The 12502-nt window shown below is 34.4% G+C and overlaps 1 protein-coding gene across 1 annotated transcript in view; it reads left to right on the top strand.

Annotated features, from left to right (window-relative positions):
• IL21R (interleukin 21 receptor) overlaps window positions 1-12502 on the top strand; it is a 74586-nt gene that overhangs the window by 58866 nt on the left and 3218 nt on the right. The window lies entirely within an intron of this gene.

A 12502-nucleotide genomic window follows, 5' to 3' on the forward strand; every position in this document is an offset into this window, starting at 1 on the left:
TCAAGTGCAATTGCATTTAACGCTGGCTGGGATAGCGTGACTGTCGAGTTTGGGTTATCTGTTAGGGTCGAATAACAATTTGCACAAAATACATTTAAAAGTACAGTTACGCTCACAATAACATCATGTAATAAAAATTATTTTAAAAAAATTGCAATAAAAATGTATATATGTTTGTGTGTGTGTGTTTGTGTTTATATGTGTGTAAATGTGTATTTATGTATATGTGTATATATACACATATAAACACATAAATACATATGTATGCATACATAGACATATATATATAAGTGCATTGGATCCCTTTGCAGTCAAGAACCTGAAAACGTGATATATTAAATTTTTGCAATATTCATGTTTAATAAAGTGTTTAACTGTATTTACTGTAAATATTTCTCATTCCAAAGTTCTGCATATATGGGAATATATTCTAAGTATTTATAAATAGATATTTTTATATATATCTGTATATACCTATATATATATTTATATATATATATATATATATATATATATATATATATATATATATATATAGATATATTGAAATATTTTAAAAAGAACATATTCTTCTATGTGAAGAGCATTAGAATGTAAAATTTTGATATTTCATGTCGGGTTAGCACACTTGGTTAAACAAGATCGGGTTTGCGCAACCTGTTGGGTATTAGGTTTTTATCCATTTTTCACGCTCTACAATGGTTACAATATACTGAGTTTGGCTTTTTTCGAGTGTCGGGTTAGCACACAAGCGAAAACGTTTTACTTTCAACTTGTAAAATGTGTGCTACCTGACGCATGCAAAAAGCTGAAATTGAGCACAGTTAACGCACGAGTGGAAGCGATAAATAGTGCTCCACTCGTAACCTAACCCTCAATGAGATTTAAAGGGACACTCAAGTCAAAATGAACTTTTATGATTCAGAAAGAACATGCAGTTTTAAGACACTTTGCAATTTACTTCCATTATACAATTAGGCACAATCTTGCTATATACACACTTCCTGGGGAACAGGATCCTACTGAGCATGTGCAGAAGCTCACAGGGTATACGTTTATTAGTCTGTGATTGGTTGATCTCTGTCACATGATACAGGGGGCCGGAAAATGGGAGAAAAAATTAATTTGTCAGAAAAAAAATCTACTGCTTATTTGAAATTTAGAGTAAGTGTTATTGCCTTGTCTTTTTATTATGTACTTGTTAATTATACAATTCTACTGCATTGAATGGTTCTTTAAGGATATTAAAGGGTCATAAAACCTAAAATGTCTTTCTTTTGTGATAAAGAATACAATTTTGGACAACTTTACAATTTACTTCTATCTTTCTTATTATTATTATTTATTTATAAAGTTCCAACATTTTACACAGTGCTTTACAAAAGTACATTACAAACATAAAGGTACGATACAATAAAAACTTACAATAAGATGTTATGTAAGACTATACAATGTACATTACTACACTTACACTGTATAAGACTATACACTGTACATTACTACACTTACACTGTGTAAGACTATACAATGTACATTACTACAATTACACTGTATAAGACTATACAATGTACATTACTACACTTACACTGTATGAGACTATACACTGTACATTGCTACACTTACACTGTATAAGACTATACAATGTACATTACTACACTTACACTGTATAACACTATACAATGTACATTACTACACTTACACTGTATAAGACTATACATTGTACATTACTACACTTACACTGTATAAGACTATACAATGTACATTACTATACTTACACTGTATAAGACTATACCCTGTACATTACTACACTTACACTGTATAAGACTATACACTGTACATTACTACACTTACACTATATAAAACTATACAATGTACATTACTACACTTACACTGTGTAAGACTATACACTGTACATTACTACACTTACGCTGTATAAGACTATACAATGCACATTACTACACTTACACTGTATAAGACTATACACTGTAAATTACTACACTTACACTGTATAAGACTATACAATGTACATTACTACACTTACACTGTATAAGACTATACACCGTACATTACTACACTTACACTGTATAAGACTATACACTGTACATTACTACACTTACACTGTATAAGACTATACACTGTACATTACTACACTTACACTGTATAAGACTATACAATGTACATTACTACACTTACACTGTGTAAGACTATACACTGTACATTACTACACTTACACTGTATAAGACTATACAATGTACATTACTACACTTACACTGTATAAGACTATACACTGTAAATTACTACACTTACACTGTATAAGACTATACAATGTACATTACTACACCTACACTGTATAAGACTATACACTGTACATTACTATACTTACACTGTGTAAGACTATACAATGTACATTACTACACTTACACTGTATAAGACTATACAACGTACATTACTACACTTACACTGTATAAGACTATACACTGTACATTACTACACTTACACTGTATAAGACTATAAAATGTACATTACTACACTTACACTGTATAAGACTATACAATGTACATTACTACACTTACACTGTGTAAGACTATACACTGTACATTACTACACTTACACTGTATAAGACTATACACTGTACATTACTACACTTACACTGTATAAGACTATACAATGTACATTACTACACTTACACTGTATAAGACTATACACTGTACATTACTACACTTACACTGTATAAGACTATAAAATGTACATTACTACACTTACACTGTATAAGACTATACAATGTACATTACTACACTTACACTGTGTAAGACTATACACTGTACATTACTACACTTACACTGTATAAGACTATACAATGTACATTACTACACTTACACTGTATAAGACTATACAATGTAGATTACTACACTTACACTGTATACGACTATACAATTTACATTACTACACTTACACTGTATAAGACTATACACTGTACATTACTACACTTACACTGTATAAGACTATACACTGTACATTACTACACTTACACTGTATAAGACTATACAATGTACATTACTACACTTACACTGTGTAAGACTATACACTGTACATTACTACACTTACACTGTATAAGACTATACAATGTACATTACTACACTTACACTGTATAAGACTATACACTGTAAATTACTACACTTACACTGTATAAGACTATACAATGTACATTACTACACCTACACTGTATAAGACTATACACTGTACATTACTATACTTACACTGTGTAAGACTATACAATGTACATTACTACACTTACACTGTATAAGACTATAAATGTACATTACTACACTTACATTGAAAAACATAAACAAAAGGTGAGGAGCACACTGCCCTTGAGCACAATTAGTTGTAGATACACTTTTATTCAATATTCCATTATTAAATTCTCTTTTAATCCTTTGTTGAAGGAGCAACAATACACTTATGGGAGCTAGCTGAATACATGTGTTAAGCTAAAGATAAGAGGCATATATGTACAACCAACAGTTAGCAGCTAGCTCCCAGTAGTGCTTCTTAGCTTACCTGGGTATGATTTTCAGCAAATAATACAAAGAGAACAAAATAATTTACATAATAGAAGTAAATTGGAAAGTTGTTCAAAATTGCATGCTCTGTCTGAATCATGAAAGAGATATTTGGGGGTTTATGCCCCTTACCCCCTTAAGCCACCTGGACATAGCTACTACGTCACATAGTCCTTTGTCTAGTGTACCCTGATGGTAAAGTAGCTACATCTAACCTTCTGCCTCATACTGCGGTCCTGGCTGTCAAATCTGACAGCTAAGACTACAACCAGAGGCAGAAAGCACCTACCTTCATATGGTCGGGGAGCACTGATCGTGCTTCTGTTACCATAAAGTAGATTTCCAGATCATTATCTTAAAGTCTATGGGTTTTTTGTAGATAAATAATTTAATACGTTTTCTAAGAAATTGTTTTGCAGCTATTATCTTTTCATCTCTGCCTTCAGCCAATCAGGGACAGTTATGCAGTAGAGTTAGAAGTGTGAAGCCTGCAGTTTGCTCTATCAGTTCTCAGAACTGAAAAATCATAATTTTCAGATTTAAAGGAAAGGGGGGGGGGGTATTCAATACTTACTGCAATTTTTTTTTTACTACACATAAATAAACTTTTTATAATACAATCTCAATGTTTACTGTCTCTTCTACTAAGATGTGATGGCATCAGATGAATATACAAGGCTCGGGCCACTTTCTGGGCAAATGATCTTTACTGCATTGTCTGATAAATGCATTTGTCCTGCATGGAGCTGATTTAAAAACACTATAATCAGCTTTGTCATTCTCAAAACCAGAAATGATACTTCCTTTTAACCAACGTCACAAAAACAGAGAAGGTGTACAATGTTAACTTCCTGCTACTTCCTGAAAGGAAGTCATTAACCTAACTTGCTGTGCAAAACATTGTGGTGAATATTCATACAGGAAACACCACTTCAAATACTTTATAAAGATCATCATCACACTTGCCTGATAATCTATAAAGTGCTTGCCTGATAATCTATAAAGTGCATGCCTGATCATCTATAAGGTGCATGCCTGATAATCTATAAGGTACTTGCCTGATAATCTATAAGGTACTTGCCTGATAATCTATAAGGTGCATGCCTGATCATCTATAAGGTGCATGCCTGATAATCTATAAGGTACTTGCCTGATAATCTATAAGGTACTTGCCTGATAATCTATAAGGTGCATGCCTGATCATCTATAAGGTGCATGCCTGATAATCTATAAAGTGCATGCCTGATAATATATAAGGTGCTTGCCTGATAATCTATAAGGTGCATGTCTGATAATCTATAAAGTGGATGCCTGATAATATTTAATGTGCTTGCTTGATAATCTATAAAGTGCATGCCTGATAATCTATAAAGTGCTTGCCTGATAATCTATAAAGTGGATGCCTGATAATATAGAATGTGCTTGCTTGCTAATCTATAAAGTGCATGCCTGATAATCTATAAAGTTCATGCTTTATAATCTATAAAGTGCATGCCTGATAATATATAAGGTGCTTGCCTGATAATCTATAAGGTACTTGCCTGATAATCTATAAGGTGCATGCCTGATCATCTATAAGGTGCATGCCTGATAATCTATAAAGTGCATGCCTGATAATATATAAAGTGCTTGCCTGATAATCTATAAAATGCATGTCTGATAATCTATAAAGTGGATGCCTGATAATATATAATGTGGTTGCTTGATAATCTATAAGGTGCATGCCTGATAATCTATAAAGTTCATGCCTGATAATCTATAAAGTGCATGCCTGATAATATATAAGGTGCTTGCCTGATAATCTATAAAGTGCTTGCCTGATACTCTATAAGGTGCTTGCCTGATAATCTATAAGGTGCATGTCTGATAATCTATAAAGTGCATGCCTGATAATCTATAAAGTGCTTGACTGATAATCTATAAGGTGCATGCCTGATAATCTATAAAGTGCATGTCTGATAATCTATAAGGTGTTTGCCTGATAATCTATAAGGTGCTTGCCTGATAATCTATATATTGCATGCCTGATAATATATAAGGTGCTTGCCTGATAATCTATAAAGTGCTTGCCTGATAATCTATAAGGTACAAGCCTGATAATCTATAAAGTGCATGCCTGATAATCTATAAATTGCATGCTTGATAATCTATAAAGTGCTTGCCTGATAATCTAGTGCATGCCTGATAATCTAGTGCATGCCTGATAATCTATAATGTGCTTGCCTGATAATTTATAAGGTGCTTGCCTGATAATCTATAAAGTGCTTGCCTGATAATCTATAATGTGCTTGCCTGATAATCTATAAGGTGCTTGCCTGATAATCTATAAAGTGCTTGCCTGATAATCTATAAAGTGCTTGCCTGATAATCTATAAAGTGCTTGCCTGATAATCTATAAGGTGCTTGCCTGATAATCTATAAGGTGCTTGCCTGATAATCTATTAGGTGCATGCCTGATAATCTATAAATTGCTTGCCTGATAATCTATAATGTGCTTGCCTGATAATCTATAAAGTGCTTGCCTGATAATCTATAAAGTGCTTGCCTGATAATCTATAAGGTGCTTGCCTGATAATCTATAAAGTGCTTGCCTGATAATCTATAAAGTGCTTGCCTGATAATCTATAATGTGCTTGTCTGATAATCTATAAGGTGCTTGCCTGATAATCTATAATGTGCTTGCCTGATAATCTATAAGGTGCTTGCCTGATAATATATAAGTTTCTTCCCTGATAATCTATAAAGTGCATGCCTGATAATCTATAAAGTGCTTGCCTGATAATCTATAAGGTGCTTGCCTGATAATCTATAAGGTGCTTGCCTGATAATCTATAAAGTGCTTGCCTGATAATCTATAAGGTGCTTGCCTGATAATCTATAAAGTGCTTGCCTGATAATCTATAAGGTGCTTGCCTGATAATCTATAAGGTGCTTGCCTGATAATCTATTAGGTGCATGCCTGATAATCTATAAATTGCTTGCCTGATAATCTATAATGTGCTTGCCTGATAATCTATAAAGTGCTTGCCTGATAATCTATAAAGTGCTTGCCTGATAATCTATAAGGTGCTTGCCTGATAATCTATAAAGTGCTTGCCTGATAATCTATAAAGTGCTTGCCTGATAATCTATAATGTGCTTGCCTGATAATCTATAAGGTGCTTGCCTGATAATCTATAAGGTGCTTGCCTGATAATATATAAGTTTCTTCCCTGATAATCTATAAAGTGCATGCCTGATAATCTATAAAGTGCTTGCCTGATAATCTATAAGGTGCTTGCTTGATAATCTATAAGGTGCTTGCCTGATAATCTATAAAGTGCTTGCATGATAATCTATAAGGTTCTTGCCTGATAATCTATAAAGTGCTTGCCTGATAATCTATAAAGTGCTTGCTTGATAATCTATAAAGTGCTTGCCTGATAATCTATAAAGTGCTTGCCTGATAATCTATAAGGTGCTTGCCTGATAATCTATAAAGTACTTGCCTGATAATCTATAAAATTCTTGCCTGATAATCTATAAGGTGCATGCCTGATAATCTATAAGGTAACAATTATACTTTAAAATGAGTCCATCTTCCTTTGTTTTAGACTTTTGAAATCTATTTCACATGCTTCAATGTTTGTGCCAGGCATTCTCAGTATATTAAGGATCACAGCCACATAAGAACCCAACAGGGGAAGCGGCTGAGGGAGGGACGGAGGTAGGAGGTGGGTGGAGAGGTAGGAGTGGAGAATCTGAGGTTGGTACTACTTCTGTCACCTCTCTTCTCCCTGAGGTTCCTGAATGAGTGGTCCATAGATTGTGGGCTTCCCCAGCACTCAGACGCAGGTAACAATGCACAAGCTTGGTTAGAATAGGTCCCTAGCTCCTTAGCACACCAGATGACTACCTAAATTCTTCTTGTGGGTGAGCCAGCCCTGAGTGCAGGAATATTGAAGTAAAAAAACACTCAGATATAGACAGCCAGATATCCTCCTGTAAATCAACTGATTTGAAATGTTGTTTGTAATATATATTAGAGTCCTGCTGCACTGTGTGAGCATTGTTTACAGACAACCCATACCCCAACCAGACATTCCCTTCTATATAGAATGCAATTGTGTTTCCAATCTAAAGAGAGAGGGTAATATTCTTACACTAAGCCCTTTATCTAAATTCTAATTAGTTTATTACTTGATCAATCACATTTTATTTAAAAATGCCTAGAAATTGGAGGGAATCTGGATCAGATCATGATTATAGCAGGAAAGAGTACTACATGAGACCTTCTGTTACCATTAAACTCCAAACTGCTGAGCATCGACTTCACTGCATTAAATAAAGAACAAAAATAAATGATTGGGTGCTTCTTAAAGAGAATTGAAGTATTAATATTGAAAAAATGCATTCAATAAAGAGAATGGCAATATTTGTTTTCAGTAAACACATACAAAAGACCCAAATTTATCTTCTCCTTTAGAATTCCAGTCCAGGCTGATTTTGGCAGATGCCTTTCTAACACTTGCTGTTGCAATGTATTCTAATGTGCATTTTGTCTCGACGGAACCAGGTTTTCCTGTGCCATTTTTATTACATCATTCTTGCCATTGATGTCGACTGTTAAAAAAATATTGTTGTTAAAGGCACACAAAAGTTGAACTTTTTTAAAGCAACTTTATTGAACTTTGCACTTAGTAGTTCATATTTATCCTAAAATAAGTTGGCAAAGCACATTTTAAATATATAATTTACACCATAGAAGAACCACGTTTATACCATTCTCCTCAGTCGCCCCTTGATTTATTTATTTTTTAAATTTCTCTGTAGACAGGGCAGCCAATCACACGCCTTACCTCCTGCTCCTTTGAGCACACATACTATATAAACATACAGTATATACATTATTAGACATGTATATGTATTTATCTCTATGTTAAATCTCTTTGCCTGCCTTTTTTTCCTAACACCTGAGACCTCATATCTTTGAACCCTTATAACTTTTGTGCAATATTTTTTGAATAATTTTTATCAGATAGTGTTATTATGAGTTTAATGTATTGTTGATGTGTTTTGTGACACTTTATTTTCGCAAAAGAGTTAACCAGAGCTCTGTGGTCGTGCTAACCAGATGCGCGTTAACTTCAATTGCGCTCAAGGGATCGCAGTTCCTTTCAACTTGTAATACGAGCAAAAAAAACAAACCCACGGAAACACCTGTGATAATCCCTTTGTCGCTTGCGCGTAATTGTTAGTGCTCCACTTGTAATCTAGCCCAATATGGGAATAAACTTCTTATATTTCTGCAGAATTTTTTCTTCAACATTGTATTGTGTGTAATAGAGTCTGATTTCAGAGAAATAGAAGTTCTACTTTTTCCACCCACATAGTCATTATTGTAAAAGTGATTTTTATACTGTAAATTATAAAAAAAAAAAAGGATGTGGGTTTTTTATGTTGTTGACGTCTAACCTGAGAAGATTATTAATTCTAATGAAATGTGCTCATACTGTCATTTTATTATCAACATATTAATATTAATAAGAATTTAGTCTTTACCAAGTAAACCATTTTAAAATATCCAAGAAGATGAAAAAACAAAAACACCAAAACCAGGAATGGCCACTATTTATTCTCTATCAGGTAGATTATGGAGTTTTGCGCTAAACAGGGTGCGAAACTAACGCCAAAAAAGTTGCGTTATTTCACTCTCCATAGCGATGCCATTACGAGTTAATGAAAAGCCTCCTTGTGCGTGCGATATGGTGGCGTTAAGCTCCATACCGCACAAAATCCAAGGGCTGCTTTGACGTGCTCGTGCACACTTTCCACCATAGACATCAATGGGGAGCGAGTGTTTGAAAAAAACTAACACCTGAAGTGCGGAATGAAAAATCTCTGTAACGCAAACCCATTGATATCTATGGGGAAACAAAAGTTACATTTAAACCTAACACCCTAACATAAACCCCCAGTCTAAACACCCCTAATCTGCCGCCCCGACATTGCTGACACCTAAATAAAGTTATTAACCCATATTCCACCGCTCCCCGACATCTCTGACACTATAATAAGGTTATTAACCCCTATTTCACCGCCCCCGACATTGCTGTCACCTAAATAAAGTTATTAACCCCTAATCCGCCGCTCCCGACATCGCTGACAATAATAAAAGCTATTAACCCCTAATCCACCGCTTCCCGACATCGCCACCACTAAATAAAATGATTAACCCCCTAAACAGCCGCTCCCCGACATCACTGACACTAATAAAAGCTATTAACCCATAATCCGCTGCTCTCCGACATCGCCGTCACTATAATAAAGTTATTAACCCCTAATCCGCCACTCCCCGACATCGCTGTCAATATAATAAAGTTATTAACCTCTAAACCTGCGGCCTCCCACATCGCCACCACTAAAGAAACCTATTAACCCCTAAACCTCCGGCCTCCCACATCGCTGCCACTAAATAAACCTATTAACCCCTAAACCTCCTGCCTTCCACATCGCCACCACTAAATAAACCTATTAACCCCTAAACCTCCAGCCTCCCACATCGCGCCACTAAATAAACCTATTAACCCCTAAACAGCCAGCCCCCACATCGCAAAACACTAAATTAAACTATTAACCCCTAAACCTAACACCCCATAACTTTAAATTAAAATTACAATATAACTATCTTAAAATAAATAAAATCTTACCTGTGAAATAATAAAAAAACTAAGTTTAAACTATAAATAAACCTAACATAACTATTCTAATAAAATTAAAAAAACTACCAATTAAAAAATCTAAATTACTAATTTAAAAAACCTAACACTATTAGAAAAACTAAAACATCTAAAATTACAAAAAATTAAAAACACTAAGCTTACAAAAAATAATAAATAAAATTATCAAAAATAAAAACAATTACACCTAATCTAATAGCCCTATAAAAATAAAAAAGCCCCCCCAAAATAAAAACACCCCCTAACCTACAATAAACTACCAATAGCCCTTAAAAGGGCCTTTTGTAGGGCATTGCCCTAAGTTAAACAGCTCTTTTACCTGTAAAAAAAATACAAAGTCCCCCCAACAGTAAAACCCACCACCCAACCAACCCCCCAAAATAAAAAAACCCAACTCTAAAAAAAACTTAAGCTACCCATTGCCCCTAAAGGGGGTTTGTATGGGCATTGCCCTTAAAAGGGCATTCAGTTCTTTTTTATTGCCCTTAAAAGGGCATTCAGCTCTTTAAAAAAAGCCCAAAGCCCTAATCTAAAAAAAAAAAAAAATGAATAAAAAAACCTAACACTAACACGGTTCCAGAAGTCAGGTCATCCATCTCCATCCACCCAAGTAAAAGATCCACCTAGAGTAAAATCCCTCCAACCACATTCAATGGTCCCAATAGGAATAATACTCACAAGCTTCAAGCACTTATCTCAAAGTGCAAAATAACACATTCTAGGAAATTAGGAGTTTCCCAGGTAGCTCTCATATGGCGTCAGTGATGTCCAGGAAACACACAGTGTCAATGTTCACCAAACAGGAATCCCAATAGTAAATGTAATACACTTCAAATTTAAATGTGTTAAATCCAAGAATTTATTATAAAAGTGCAATATAACACATTAAAAACAAGCTGAACGCATTTCGCAACTCTTGCTTCCTCGAGCAGCATACATTAACATCACATATAGACATATATATATACACAATAGGATTACAATTGCTAGGCATACATTGGATAAGGAATTCCACATAATTGGCCTATATACAAACATCACCTAAAAACAATAATCAGAGCGTATCACAAATCAGTCATTTTACAGACAACGTATATTTAAATCCGCCAATGATAAAGGACTGAGCGTATAGGCTACGGCGTGTGCAGTACCGATCATCGGATCACCCGTGACATCACACATCTCACGATATTTCGAGAGCCCAGAAATCAACATGTGATTATCAAAACGTCACCAGTATACATCTCCTAGACAACCGGTGTATGCACAATGGAGCCTATCAACGAACACCAGACCCAAGATACATTGTATACATGTCCTGTTTAGATACAATGTATCTTGGGTCTGGTGTTCGTTACTGGCCATTACGATAGAATTGCCATTTTTTCAGCGTTAAAATCCGTAACGCAAAACTCATAATCTACCTGTATGTGAATTAATTGAGTTGATAATTTCTTCTGAATTCCTAATGTGTTTGGCATTTGATATCTTTATTTAAACAGAATTTTGACAAAATCTTTCTTTATATCCTGTTGTGTAAATAAGATGAAGGTACTTTTAATACTTCTCAGTTCTAAAATGAAATTAACCGGAGATTATAAAGCTAAATTTCTTTGATTTCCTTATAAATTAATTTAAAGTATAAATTAATTTAAAGTGCATCTATGTCAGTATGAAAAAGTAGATTTGAGATGACATATATCTTGTAATTCTATGGAAAATTATATATATAAGTAAATACCACTTGGCTTAAAATCATTATTATAAACATGTGCATCTAAATAAAAATTTGTAGTGGGGGAAGTGGTCAAAAAAATAATATACCCAAACATAATATCAGTCCATGCACTCACCACTTACCACAATACTGTTTAGCCCATGTGCTCTTTACCGCTAAAATGTATATAAAGTCTCATTTCGACTTACAACAAAGCCTTTGTCAAGACAACACACAATACACCACAGCTGATGTAGCAAAATAAACAAACCACCCATTATAAACCAATAAACCCCACCCACCATACGCCTATGGCGCCTGATACTCTATTTACACAAGAAAAAATTATCCGACATTTCAATACACACACTAAATACAAAACCTGAGTTTACCTTAAGTCAATGCATTTATATATATTTCCTCTTGAGGCAATTCTACTTAATTCGTTAGATGCATTCCAACTTACAGTTGGCTATACCTGATCATTACTTCCTGCTCACATC

Source organism: Bombina bombina, chromosome 11 (assembly GCF_027579735.1).
Source record: "Bombina bombina isolate aBomBom1 chromosome 11, aBomBom1.pri, whole genome shotgun sequence".
Taxonomy (NCBI): Eukaryota; Metazoa; Chordata; class Amphibia; order Anura; family Bombinatoridae; genus Bombina; species Bombina bombina.